We start from the raw sequence: 12343 nt of genomic DNA on the forward strand, positions 1-12343 counted from the left end.
GCTCCTCCTCACCGCTGCCACGATGCGGTCAGGTCCCACAAAACCAAGAGCACTGCCTGCAGAGCCTCAGGCAGCTGCGATAATTGTGAGGGTTACGTTTCCAGCCGCGCCAGCAAAAGGGAAAGTCCCAGCAGAAGCTGGCATGGAAACATTCTCTCCTCAGCCGCAATCTGCATCTGAACTGCAGGTTCATCCCTTCCGTACTGTCGGTGCAGCAGGGGACCCAGGCTTTCTCATAACGTACATCATCCCATGGAAATATTTCTACGTCTCAAGTCACAGCAGGGAAGCCATCACATCTTATATGCCTGAGATTTTTTTCAACAAGCAAAAAGGAATGGAGGAATGGGAGAGAAAAACTTTTACAATTGTCTGCAAAAGAGCTTTTTTTTTTCCTGTGCTTTCTGGACCATTAATTAATATGATGCAGCAAAGGCATGAGCGTTCATTGGAGGCTTGGTATTTTGTATGCACCAGAGGGCTGTGCCTGCACAGAAATCTGGGTGACAATTACTCTGTAACAAAAGAGAAAGAACACCCTCCTTGCCTCTTCTCTCTTCAGTATTAGCCCTTTCAGAGAGGCCAGCATCCTAGCAGAGGTCAAGCTCCCACGACAGAGATGTATCAAATCTACTCAGAATGTCATGCTCAATTTCAATTCCAGTTTAGCTAAAAACTCCAAAAATAGCCTCTTTCTATGCCTGCAAACAAGAGGTGAAATTTTCCAGTTGCAATTGCTTGTGGGCATGCTGAACAGATACCCAGGTCCAAAACAGCTTAATATAACAGGTTCCCTTTTCATTGCTGCTCTCAGCAGAGTAGGTCCCTGATGCTGCTTCCCCTTCCCATGGCCATTTCAGTGGATAAAAATAAATTATTTGGGTGTTTGCTGAGTTGATCTTCTGCAGGTTGAAGTCCTACTCCTTTTTCCGTCTTCGCAAGCAGCTCATCCAAGCTCAAGGGACAAAGGACGCTGCTGGCATCTCCCTTGACAAGAATACCCGTGTGCTTCTGCAGTGACGTACCCGCGCCAAATCACGTTCTGCTGCAACAAGCCTCCCTCCTCCACCAGCAGGGTGCTCTTACCAGCATCACCTCACCTCTTGCCACGTGAGTACAGTGCAAAGAAAGAGCCTGCTATGTACCCAGGCAGGTAAGATGCTGTCTGAGACACAGACCCCAGTGCACATCAGCAGCACCCTTCAAGTCTTGCAGCCCTTCCGCGAGCATCGCAATGTGCCACCCCTTCCCCAAAACCATACTGCTGTGCCAGCAACCCCAAACAAAACCTCTCTGGGTCCCACTGGGAAAGCATGACTGAGCAGAACACAGCCTCATGACTCCTAAAACAGAAGGCAAAGATAAATAGTTCAACATTTGGTTTCAGGGTGTTGGTGTTTTGTTGTTTTGTTTGTTTGATTTGCAGGGGGGATATCAAAAGTCTTTTTGAGCATGTGGAACTTGCAAATATGAGATGGCACCACCATGGTTTCATTTTTTCTTGTTCCTAGGGGTTCGGACTTCTGAAGCAGGATTAAATGAGCACACGTGGAAGGCAACAGACACCAAAACAGCCCCTGGGCCCAAGACACCACGGTGCGTTCCTGCTGCTTTACCTTTGGCTGAGGCCTGGCACCGGTCTGGCGCTGTGTGTGGGTGCCCAAACTCACTCCTCTCAACAGTGCACCACGACTCAGTGCTGCAGTGAAGCCATCCCAGACACAGCACGAAGCCTGAGTGGCAATCACACAGCCCTCCAGTGCCCCAGCACATGGAGCAGGTATTTTGCAGTTTGCAAACCCCAACAGAAGAGGCAGATATTTCTGTGTGGAGAAATGAAACCTGCAAGTTCCAAAGCTCTTTCCTACACCCTTCTGCCCCCTGCATCAGCAGGAACTCCCGCAGCATGCTTATTTCCTCACAAAGTGGCTTTGCAGAGCATTAATCTGCTGGGTCTACTCTGCATGACCAGGAATACGATAACGTCTGTGCCTCAGGAAGATGCAGGTGTTAACACATTCCTACATGGCTGACATAATGAGATTATTATGTTAAAAGTACATGCTGCTGTAAATTTGCACAGTACATGCATCTTGGAGCAGGTTTTTTTGTTCACACCAGCATCTTTTGGAGCTTGGCAAAGCATCATCGATTGCATTTTTGCAACCCAGCAGCACTTCCAGACCTCTCATACCTGCTGGTTCCAGATCCCTCCAGTTTTGCTCCTACACCCTTAGAAATCTCACTGCTACGGAGGCAGATTTCCCCAGAGTCATGTGTCTGAACAGTGGGACTCACACCGACTCCGACCCTTGTTACCAGCTGCACAGAAAATAAGAGGCATAGGGCAGTGGGAGGCTTCGCTGGTGGCTGGGAAGCTTCGCTGGGGGCTGCTCAGCAAAACCCCCACATCGTCATCCAGCAGCTCAGGAAGTCAGATCTGAAAGCAAGCAGAGAGAAGCCACAGCAGCACCAGAAATAAGCATTAACAGTCTGAGAGCAAGTGTCAGAGAGATTTCATCTAGAAGGAACGTACATGGTAAGGCTGTTAGCAGGCAGAGATAAGGTTTCGTAAGACACAGGGTTGGTCTGCTGATTTTCTTCTCGTGTTATTAATCTCGTCATCGTAAATCAAACAGACCAAGCCTGTGTACAAAGACCTCAAAATACATCTAAAAGAGATCAGGGCTTCTGATCAGCCCTGCAGCATGCCTGAATGCTGGGCCCCATGGGGGTGGGAACAATTCAGAGACACTGGCAAGCATTTCTCGCAGAAATTCTGAGTCTGGCCACGTCTACACTAGCTCAGTGCCCAGACCACCCACCCTGGCTCACCTCATCCAAGACAGGGGACAATTTAATAAGTGATTCCAGACCTTTTGCCAAGGCTGCAGTGGGCTCTGCTTTTCACCTCCTGTCCTACTGAACCTTTCCATGAGGTTGACAAACTGGGAAGCACCAAGATTGCAGAATCATAGCATCACAGTATGGCTTGGGTTGGGAGTGACCTTAAAGACCATCCCATTCCAACCTTCCACTTCCAGGGACACCTCCTACCAGCCTAGGCTGTCCCAAACCCCATCCAGCCAGGGCTTGAGCACTTCCAGGGGTGGGGCATCCACAGCTTCTCTGGGCAGCTGTGGATGGTCTGGGCAGCTGGGCAGCTGTGGCTTGAGACCAGAGAGCCCACCACAGCACAGACCTGATGGAAGTCAGGAGCCATCAGTGTCCCCTGCTCTGAGAGGTGCCACTTCTCAACTCGTAGCATCTAGAAAAGTCACCTCAGCTCTCCTCAAGCGTTGGCTGTGAAAGGGAGCAGTGGCACGTGCCCAGATAAACCGAAGGATGCATGTGACTGCCCACATGAGGTGTTATCAGGCAGCATCTTCTCTTACCCAACAGTGCTGTGCTGAACGCACCATATCTGGGGGCCTCTCCCAACCTTGTCTGACATCTGTTAGAAGCAGAAAAACTGCACGATTAATAGATAATGTATTAGACGAACAATAAATGGGAACTACACGGACGATTTGCCATCCATCTTTCATTAGCCATTCAAATAGGTACCAACTCTGGACCTTAGGATGCACCTCTGGCCCCAGCTGCCCATTTCTTTGGCCAGCGTCCCCGCAGCTGCTGGGGGATCTCCGGGGAGCAGCTCCCTCCAACACACCGCACACCAGCCCAAGGACCGCACTGATGGAGGAACAGCATCATGGACTGGCCTCGCATGGAGGCGGGTGACGTCTGGCAGCACCTCCGGGCGCTCCCCCAGCATCATTTCTACTTACAGGACTCACGTCATTAGGATGATGATTCACTTCTCCAGTTAAGTGTTTAATACATGCCCTATTTTGGTACTTCAGCCTGGAAAACTCTCCAAAAGGAAAAATAAAAAAATGACAACAAACAGCAACAGGAAGAATAGGCTTCCAAAAACATTTTGAGCCAATCATATTGAAAAATGATACAACTGACTTTTGAAATGATAAAATGATAAAGCAAGCTTTCATGTTTGAAGTCAAATGCTTGTTTAAACCTACAGAGACTGATCTTGTTGTATAAAATTACTTCTCAAATCCTGCCACTGCATTAAAAAAAATATTTTTTTCTCATTAGTTGGTAAAAATTAAGTTATGGAACTTTTCCTTAAAAAAATAAAAATTCTTCTATGAGGGCAATTCCTGCAGCTGCTCTTGCAAAAGGACATCACTGAGGAGAGAAAGCATCTGTCACCAACGTGGGGGAAAAACCGTCCATAACAGAGTGAGAACGGGGGCTTTTGCTTGGGGAAGGCTGGCTCATATAATCAAACACAACGGAGAAACCTCGGAGTCTCTGAAGTCATGATGTAGCTCTTGTAACACTACCTACAGACTTTTCCCAAACATCACCGTAGTTCACTGCAAAGGGCTAAGGTGGTAAGGGTTTCAAAATCAGCTCTCTCCTTTCCCAGGGAAAAACCCCAGAGGGCTGGAGTTACTCTGGAAATTTCCGCCTGTTTCAGGCCACAGGATCCCATCGCCACAGAGTGGAGCAGGGCCAGCAGGTGCAGGGAAGGAGGGCTGGAGCTTCTCAAGCACCCAACGCATCTCCATGCCACCCATCTTCCTGCCCCCCCACTGTCTCCCTCTTCCCTGCACATTTGGGCCACCTGACACGGCGCTACCTGAAGAGCTAGGGGACATGTAGGATGGCTCACTCACTTCAGGCAATGATAAAATAAAAATGTAAAAAATAGCATATATATATATTACTTTTTTTTGAGATTTAGTTGAATAATGCAGCGAAGGGGTGCTAAATATCCCGCTGGGGTTGCCAGCATTTGCTCACACCAGGTAGGCTGCTGAGCTGGGCTCCCTTCTGCATTCAGCTCACTCATAAACCAAAGCAGACCACACGCGGTCCTCGGCACAGTCAGCTACTGCCGCTTGTTCCTTTTGGCACCACTACATCAGCCCATTTTCCCTGCCAGGAGCATAACACAGAAGGTCTTAAGGAGACCAGCAGACATCCTAGCTACCTGAAACAAGCAGGCTTTCAGCTTGCAGACAGACGGTTTGAAACGCCAAATACCGCTAACACACACGTTTGTCAAGGTGGCGTTAGCCAAAGTGCTTTCTCCTTAACCCACAGGAATTTTTGAGCTCTTCGCAAGACCCTGATTTTGAGTGCTGCTAAAATAGTTTTCATTTGGTATAAATGTGAGTGTTTGGGGTTGCCACAATCAAGTTTTATACAACCCCGGGGGGAAAAAGTAAGGCTCACGTTCCTGTCACCTTGCAAATCAAATACTGATTTCAAGACATTCTGACTGGAAAGCAGCAGGTTGGGCATTAAAAGTCATCTTTCTGAAGTCACCCAAATCAGGGGTTTACTTTCCTTTTTTTTATTTTTTTTTATTTTTATTTTTTATTTCTCGACAGATGATGTCACTACTCTAATTTCCTCAACCCAGAAAAATTACTGAATCGTCCTGTGCTCCTATATTGCCAGGACAAATGTGATAAAAAAATTCCTGTCTCCTTTCCAAAAATTACAAGGGACATCCGGACAGGAAGCAAATATTTGACAACAGAAGCATCTTGTCTGCTGCTGACAAAAGTAACAACAAGAAATCCTCCTATAGTTCCTTCCTCCCCCCACTCCACCACCCCCTTTTTTTTTTTTTTGTTAGTATTCAGAGCAGTTCTGCTAAATTACCTCCCCTAAATGAACTCGTTTCAACAGTTTGGCTCACACTGACTTTGCAAATACTAGGTTTTACATTGCAGAATGAGAAGTGCTCTGCCTTCATGCCCAGGTGTGTTACAAGGCTGCTTTGTGCAATGCCAAGACAGGGACAGTCCTGTGGGATCACAGACAACACAAAACGTGGTTCTCCAGCACATCAAGGGAACCCAAATCACATTCTCACTATAGTTTTTGGACTGGACACCCGCAAAGATCCATCAAGGCTTTCCATTCAATGGCTGAGAAAACCGTGGAGAATGGAATTATGCAGCCAGCAAGTAGGTGACGGGCTGTGAAGGTGCGGAGGGGGCAGCCAGCTGGGCTGCTCCATGTGCCCTGATGGCATCAGTGGGGAAATGATGCCCCAGCAGCACTGAGCAGCGGTGCCTGGCCAAGGAAAGTGACAGAGAGCATGAATGGACAAGCTTCCGTGGCAGCTTCCACAGGAAAGTGGCAAATCATGGAAATGGGAGACGGGACAGCAGTCCCTCAAGGAAAGTACAACAATCGTACGTATTTAGATTACACATTAAATTTGGTATATAAAAATTTCCAGAGAATTATTATATTTTTTTCCCTCCCAAATACGAGATTCAGGAATTTATTTAACAGGTCATGGCTTTTTACAGTAAAGCCACTGCGTACATCCTACCTCTTACCATGGCAAGGCAGCCACCCCTATCCCTAAAAACAAGCCAGACGGGCAGCTAGGATTCCTGCATCAAATACCACGCAAAGCATAACCAGCAATACAGCCTCAGGAGATCAGCAGCTGAGCTAACATTCTGCTACAAGACACACGATCAAAAATAGGAGCTCTGCTGTTCAGAACTGACACTGGTCACCGAGCAAGCACTGTGAGTCAATGTGGCAGAGCAACACGTCACTTCATCAAGCTCATTTCTCCTGAGAGCTCAAGACATTAGTTCGACAAATCCAGACCATCAGTACATATGTGGCTGGAAAAAAGTCATCAGATGCGTTCATGGCAGGAATAAAGGACTATTAGGCCCATCAAGGACTGGTAGGTCCTTGAGCGAGCTGAATGCAACCAAGTACAGCACAGGTCTTGGTCACTGCACACCACTCAGCTGGCTGATGGACAGTCACACATCCTCCTTGGGGACCACTATCACCTGGCACCTCAGAAAACTTCTTGAAAACTCCCAGCATCTCTCTGATTCACAGTTTTACAGCAAAAGAACAAACAGTAGACAAAGCCTCAAGCTCCCACAACATAAAAATGGTACACATTTGAAGAGCAGCAGCCCTGGACTCCAGGCTGAACCTCCAAGAGCTCGATGTGTCTTCCACCCATCCCAGGGGCCTCAGACCAGCTTCAGGCGGAGGCAGATGCAGTCAGCTGCCCTGGCCATGGCTGATATGACTTGTCCAGCATCACGCCCTAGGTTCCTGGTGTGCAACCCCATCCCCACCGCCACACTCACCTCCCTTAAATGAGGTTTGCATCTCTTCCAACCCCCTCGGGCTCACAAGATGATGATCTTCCCATCAAAAGGGCTGGGCAGGCCTGAAAAATGGCCTCCCACCCAAAACGCTTTTTTTGTGCCACAATGCAAAGATGAAAATTGTTTTGCTGTCGAAGAAAACATTTTGTTCTGCCAGAGACTCTGTGAAAATCTCGAGGTCAGAAAGTCTTGGAAATGTAAGCACAAATGGTCATTTTCCAAAGGTGAACAATCTAGCAAGTGTGTGGCAAAAAAAATCTCAACTCCAAAGCACTGCATCTAAAAAAGAGTCACATTAAAAACAAACAAACTAAAAAAAACTACTCAAATTGTCTTCTTTCTCAAGCTCTGTTCTCCAAACAGGCCAACACATTTTGGCACCCACTCAGCAGATAAAACTCTTAACACGAACAGCTCTAACTCAGCCAAGCTGTAAGCAAACACAAAAGGACCGCTCCACGAGGAGAGGAGAGGCAGTGCTACCAGCCCTACAGGCAAATCCTAATTTTCCAGCATCCTAATTTTGTGACACACATCTGCACCGAATGCTTTGACCAGCCTTTTTTTTTTTTTTTGCATCCCTCCTTTTGTTAATGATACACTCCGAGTAAATTTTCATTTAGAAATGACTAAGCTGTGAGGCAATTAAGGAACTATTTCTCACTTCCCACAGCTGTGATTCAGAGCTAAATCTGAAGTAATCATTAGTCACCACACTCACATGTAACAGTAAAGTAACATAATGACCTGAATTACATGCCATTTCTCTTAAAGGACTTTAAAGTACCAAAGCACATGAGCACTGTGATCAAAGTACAAGTTCAAGGCAGAGCATATCATTAGAGAAGTATTAACATGGGCCCTAAACACCCCTTATCTTTTGTGGGCATGTACAGCTGCAAGTTTATCTAAAATACCTGATTTCGGATAGAAAAGGTCTTTCCTTTTTGAAAGGCTATTTTAAAGACACCCTCCAGGATCAACATCAGCCCAGTAATAAATGCAAGTATGCCGGTACTTCTGAAAACCCTCAGGAAAAACAAAATCATTGTGGCCTAAATCTAACTTGCATCTGCAGTGCACATGTCTGGATAGCTTGGGGTCTTCAAAATCATTCACTGTATTGCCTAAAATCCCTTGCAGGAGCTGCACAAGAAGCATACAGATGGAAACATATGTGCAAGATAAAGGTTTTAGCAGGCAACCTCTCCGAGACTTAACCCGTGCCACCCGAGGAACAGACAAGGCCAGATGCCATTGATGCAGGAGTCCCACAGCAGGAGGCGAAACACTGTGCTGATTCACCGTGCTTTGACCATCTCTTTTCCAGCTGGGAGATGGATTTAGGTGCTGATCCTGGGGCTTAGCCACTGTCCCAGGTCACACCTGCAGCTCTGCTAACCCCACCAGCAAGCAGTGCTCAGCTGCACTCATCCAAACACCCCCAGCCCCTGTGAGATGGACAGAAGTCCCAAAGAGCCTGAAGCCCCACTGGGAAGGCAAAAGACTGACTTCAGAGCGTGCCAGCAGGGATCAGATCTGGCCCCACAGATGTAATGGCTGAACACACATGCCCTGGCCACTTGTCCCCGTGAGCTCCTGAAAAACACTGCTCCAGTGGCCATGGCACCATCAGGGACACAAGACAAGCCTTCCCAAAACTAAAGATCCCGGCACACAGCTCCTGGAGCTGGACCACACTGACTATTTTGTTCCCCATCCCCTGGGTGACTCAACCTCCCCAAACCACAGAAAGAAAGAGCTGTTCATACTTAGGAGACTGCAACTTTTTCTGTCCTTTCCTCCATGAAATTCCCCAAAATGAACAACCCTGCTTTCACAAGACCGAGTGCAGTTCATAAACAAGCAGCTGGTATGCTGGCAGCCCTGAAAAACAGCACAAGTTAATGAAACAGCAAGGCAAAGGGAACAGACCAGAAAGGTAACTTTTTAATAGCAAAAGACTTCAAAAGAAAGAGGGAGAAAAACAGTACGAGCTACTGGAAACAACAGAAATTGATAAAGAGCATATTGAGACAGTTCATCTAATGAACTCTCCTTGATCGTCAAAGAAAAGAGAGAAAGAGATAAAGCAGAAAGTGACAGAAAATAATACAAGGAGTATCAGAAAACCTAAGCATGTGATGAGCAATTAGAGAACAATCACTGTTTACTATCACAGTGCAATGAGTAAGGGACTGTGTTTCAGAAGACACATCACACCTGTAAACCAAATCATCTGGTGAAACACTAGAAACACAGTCTTGACAAACACAACCAAAACCAAGCCATGTCAATTCACTAAAATCAGCGTTTTGCTGCCTACTGCCTGTTCAAGTGCCATTGTGATGAGCAATCCAGCACTGTTTTGAACATCAACATCCTTAAAGATGTTTCAAGATGTTTCAGTCTTTTTCTTTATATTCAAGGCAATAGTAAAAAAAAAAAAAAAAAAAAAAGCATGCAAACAGATGAATCTAGGATTTTTTTTTTTTTTAATAAACTCCTCCTACTTTTTGTTTTACATTCGTTCACAATTAAAACGATAAGGTTGTACAAACATTACAGCATGGCTTCCAATATCACACTTCATCTGAACTCTGCCCTGTGGCTGCAGGTTTTTCAACATGACAATAGTTTCTAGGCAAAGAAACTAACCTTCATATTTCTTTATATTTCCTCAGTGGTGTCATCTAATGGTGTGTTTTTTCCTTCTTTCTTTTTTTTTTTTTAAATAATAAAAATCTTTTTACATGTTAATTTACCTTTAAATAAGGATCTGTAACTTGTGATCACACACATGCAAGCCCTGCACGAGCAAAACCAAACCTCAGGAAGTTACAGCTTTGGGACCTACCGAAAGCTACTGAAACGGAGGGATGCCACATGCTGCATTGCTCTGCTTGCTGGAGACACCGTCATGGATCCAACAGGTGACAAAGCTGCAACACTTACCCTAGGAAGGCAGTTTTCACCAGGGTCCATTCTCCCCTAAGGTTCTGTGAGAACATCCAAGGAGAAACTCGCCACAAAGAGTCAGCAAGGAGGGTGTCCATCTTCCTCCCAGCTCTCCCACCTCCCGGGCAAGCAGGAATGAGTTCAGCTGGGTCTCTCTCAAGCTAAACAAACACCTCAGTTTTGCGAGGTATTCTGAGTGGCATCTTCCACATACCCATGTTTTGTTACAGGAGCAAGGGCATAGATGCAAGCCGTGCAGCTGGTCACCCTAGCAAGGGGACAGTCCCTTAGGGACACTGCCAAGTCAACGGGCTTGGTCTGCCTCTCCATGGCACACTGCACTGTCTGTATCCTTCTGGTTGTTGTAAAAACACTGCTCGGTGCAGAGAGGCAGCAAATGGAAAAAATACCAGCAGCACCACAGGTGTACAGAGAACAAGCTGCTCTTTCGATGGGACTGAAAGAACTACTCAGCCATGAATGCTTCACTGTGCAACAGCCCTCATAATAAACAAGGGCAGTCCCACAGCTCCATGTTACTCACTGCAATTACTTTAAGGTGTACTTACTCCTGAGAGTAAGATTTCACCATATAGGCACACAGGAGGCTTATGTAAGGAGCATTAAGGTCATCATTAAAGACCATTCTTCTCCCAAAAAGTCAGTTCTGAAAGTGGTCAGAAGTAAATACTTTCTGCAGTCAATAAGGTCTTTGAGCTGAAGGAGAATGCCAGGCACAGAGAGGACTTCATGCCTCTTGTAATGTCACAGGCAGAAACCAAGGGAGCATTTCAGTGTTAATCAGAACAAAAGATTCCCACATATAAACTCCCAGGTCTTAATCTGAATTAGGGGGCCTTGCTGATTTTTAAGGGCACCACACACTGAGGTCAAAAATTTTAAGTTTCCTTCTTTGCGCCTTACCGTAAGCTTGCATTAATAAATGAGTGTTAGGTGAAAATACCTTCAAACTATCCTCAAACTCCAGGCAGCACACAGGGTGAAGCTGGGTTTTAAATCTTAGGTTTATGAATACTCAGCGTGCAAAATCAGAAGTACAGCCAAATAACAGTTAGCTCACCTTGTAACAGCTAGTACTACTGCACCTTTTGAAAGCGGGCAACTAATCAGTGTCACCTACAAAATCCATTTTTGACATATTCTCAGGTAGTGAATAATGCTGGAAACATCCATTCTCCTCCAGAAGTGCATCTGAAAAGCCTCACAAAACGTTGCCTGCAGAAGGAGGATTACTGCATCACCCACACCCTAAAGAAGTGGTAGAAACTAGGATTTTATTAGGAAAAAGGATTCAGGTTGCTGGAGAAAGGAAAAAAAGGGGATTAAGGAAGGTGCAGAAAAAGGACCAGCTGCTGTACTGAAAGGGATCTTGGAAGAGTGAATTAGTGTTTGCTTCTCACCTTCCTTTTCCAATCGGACCTGTCTTGGCTGTCCTGCTTACAAAAGATGTCATGAAAAATTCACTACTACACTCAACCTCCTCTGAGCTACAATAGCTAGGCGACTAGCTGCAGGTGCACATAATGCTCTTGCCTGCTCTTTTTTTTTTTTAGGCAAAATCTCTAATAAACCACAGATGTCTGCTCTTTTTTTAGGCAAAATCTCAGATAAACCACAGATGCCTCAACCTTCCTGCCCCGTACCATGTAAATTTCACCGAGACTGAGTCCAAGATGCCTCATGCACACGCAAATAACCGCACGCTAGCACAGCTCTTTCCGTCGCTCTCATGCGGACGACAGGAGCCTTATCAAAGGCAGTGCCTTGTCCTGTGCCTCCAAGTCACTTGAGATGGCTGAAAGCAAGGGGATGACAAGTCCGCATGGGGAGCAAGACCTGCAGCCTTGCTTTGCACAGCACCACGCTGCCCTGGCCGCAGACCGTGATCACTAACGGGATAACACCGTGGTATCATTGTAACAACTGAAAACTCTTATAATTAGCTAGATCTTACTCTGCTGCATAGCTTGGCAGACAGGCACATGAAAATACCCTTTCAGCTGTCAACAGCGAGCGTCTGTTTTGACAGCCAGGGTACAAAGATCAGCCACAATCTTGCTTATAAAGGTCATTTTTCCACCCAGGGTGGAGGGAGTGCAGAGGGATTATTCTGGAAGTTCAGCAATACCTCTCTCCTGTCACAAGAACGAAAAAAATCCTTC

General features: G+C 46.2%; 1 protein-coding gene across 2 annotated transcripts in view; it reads right to left on the reverse strand.

Annotated features, from left to right (window-relative positions):
• The window catches only part of PAPSS2 (3'-phosphoadenosine 5'-phosphosulfate synthase 2), a 30184-nt gene that overhangs the window by 17069 nt on the left and 772 nt on the right, over positions 1-12343 (reverse strand). The window lies entirely within an intron of this gene.

Source organism: Anas platyrhynchos, chromosome 6, assembly GCF_047663525.1.
Source record: "Anas platyrhynchos isolate ZD024472 breed Pekin duck chromosome 6, IASCAAS_PekinDuck_T2T, whole genome shotgun sequence".
Lineage (NCBI taxonomy): Eukaryota > Metazoa > Chordata > Aves > Anseriformes > Anatidae > Anas > Anas platyrhynchos.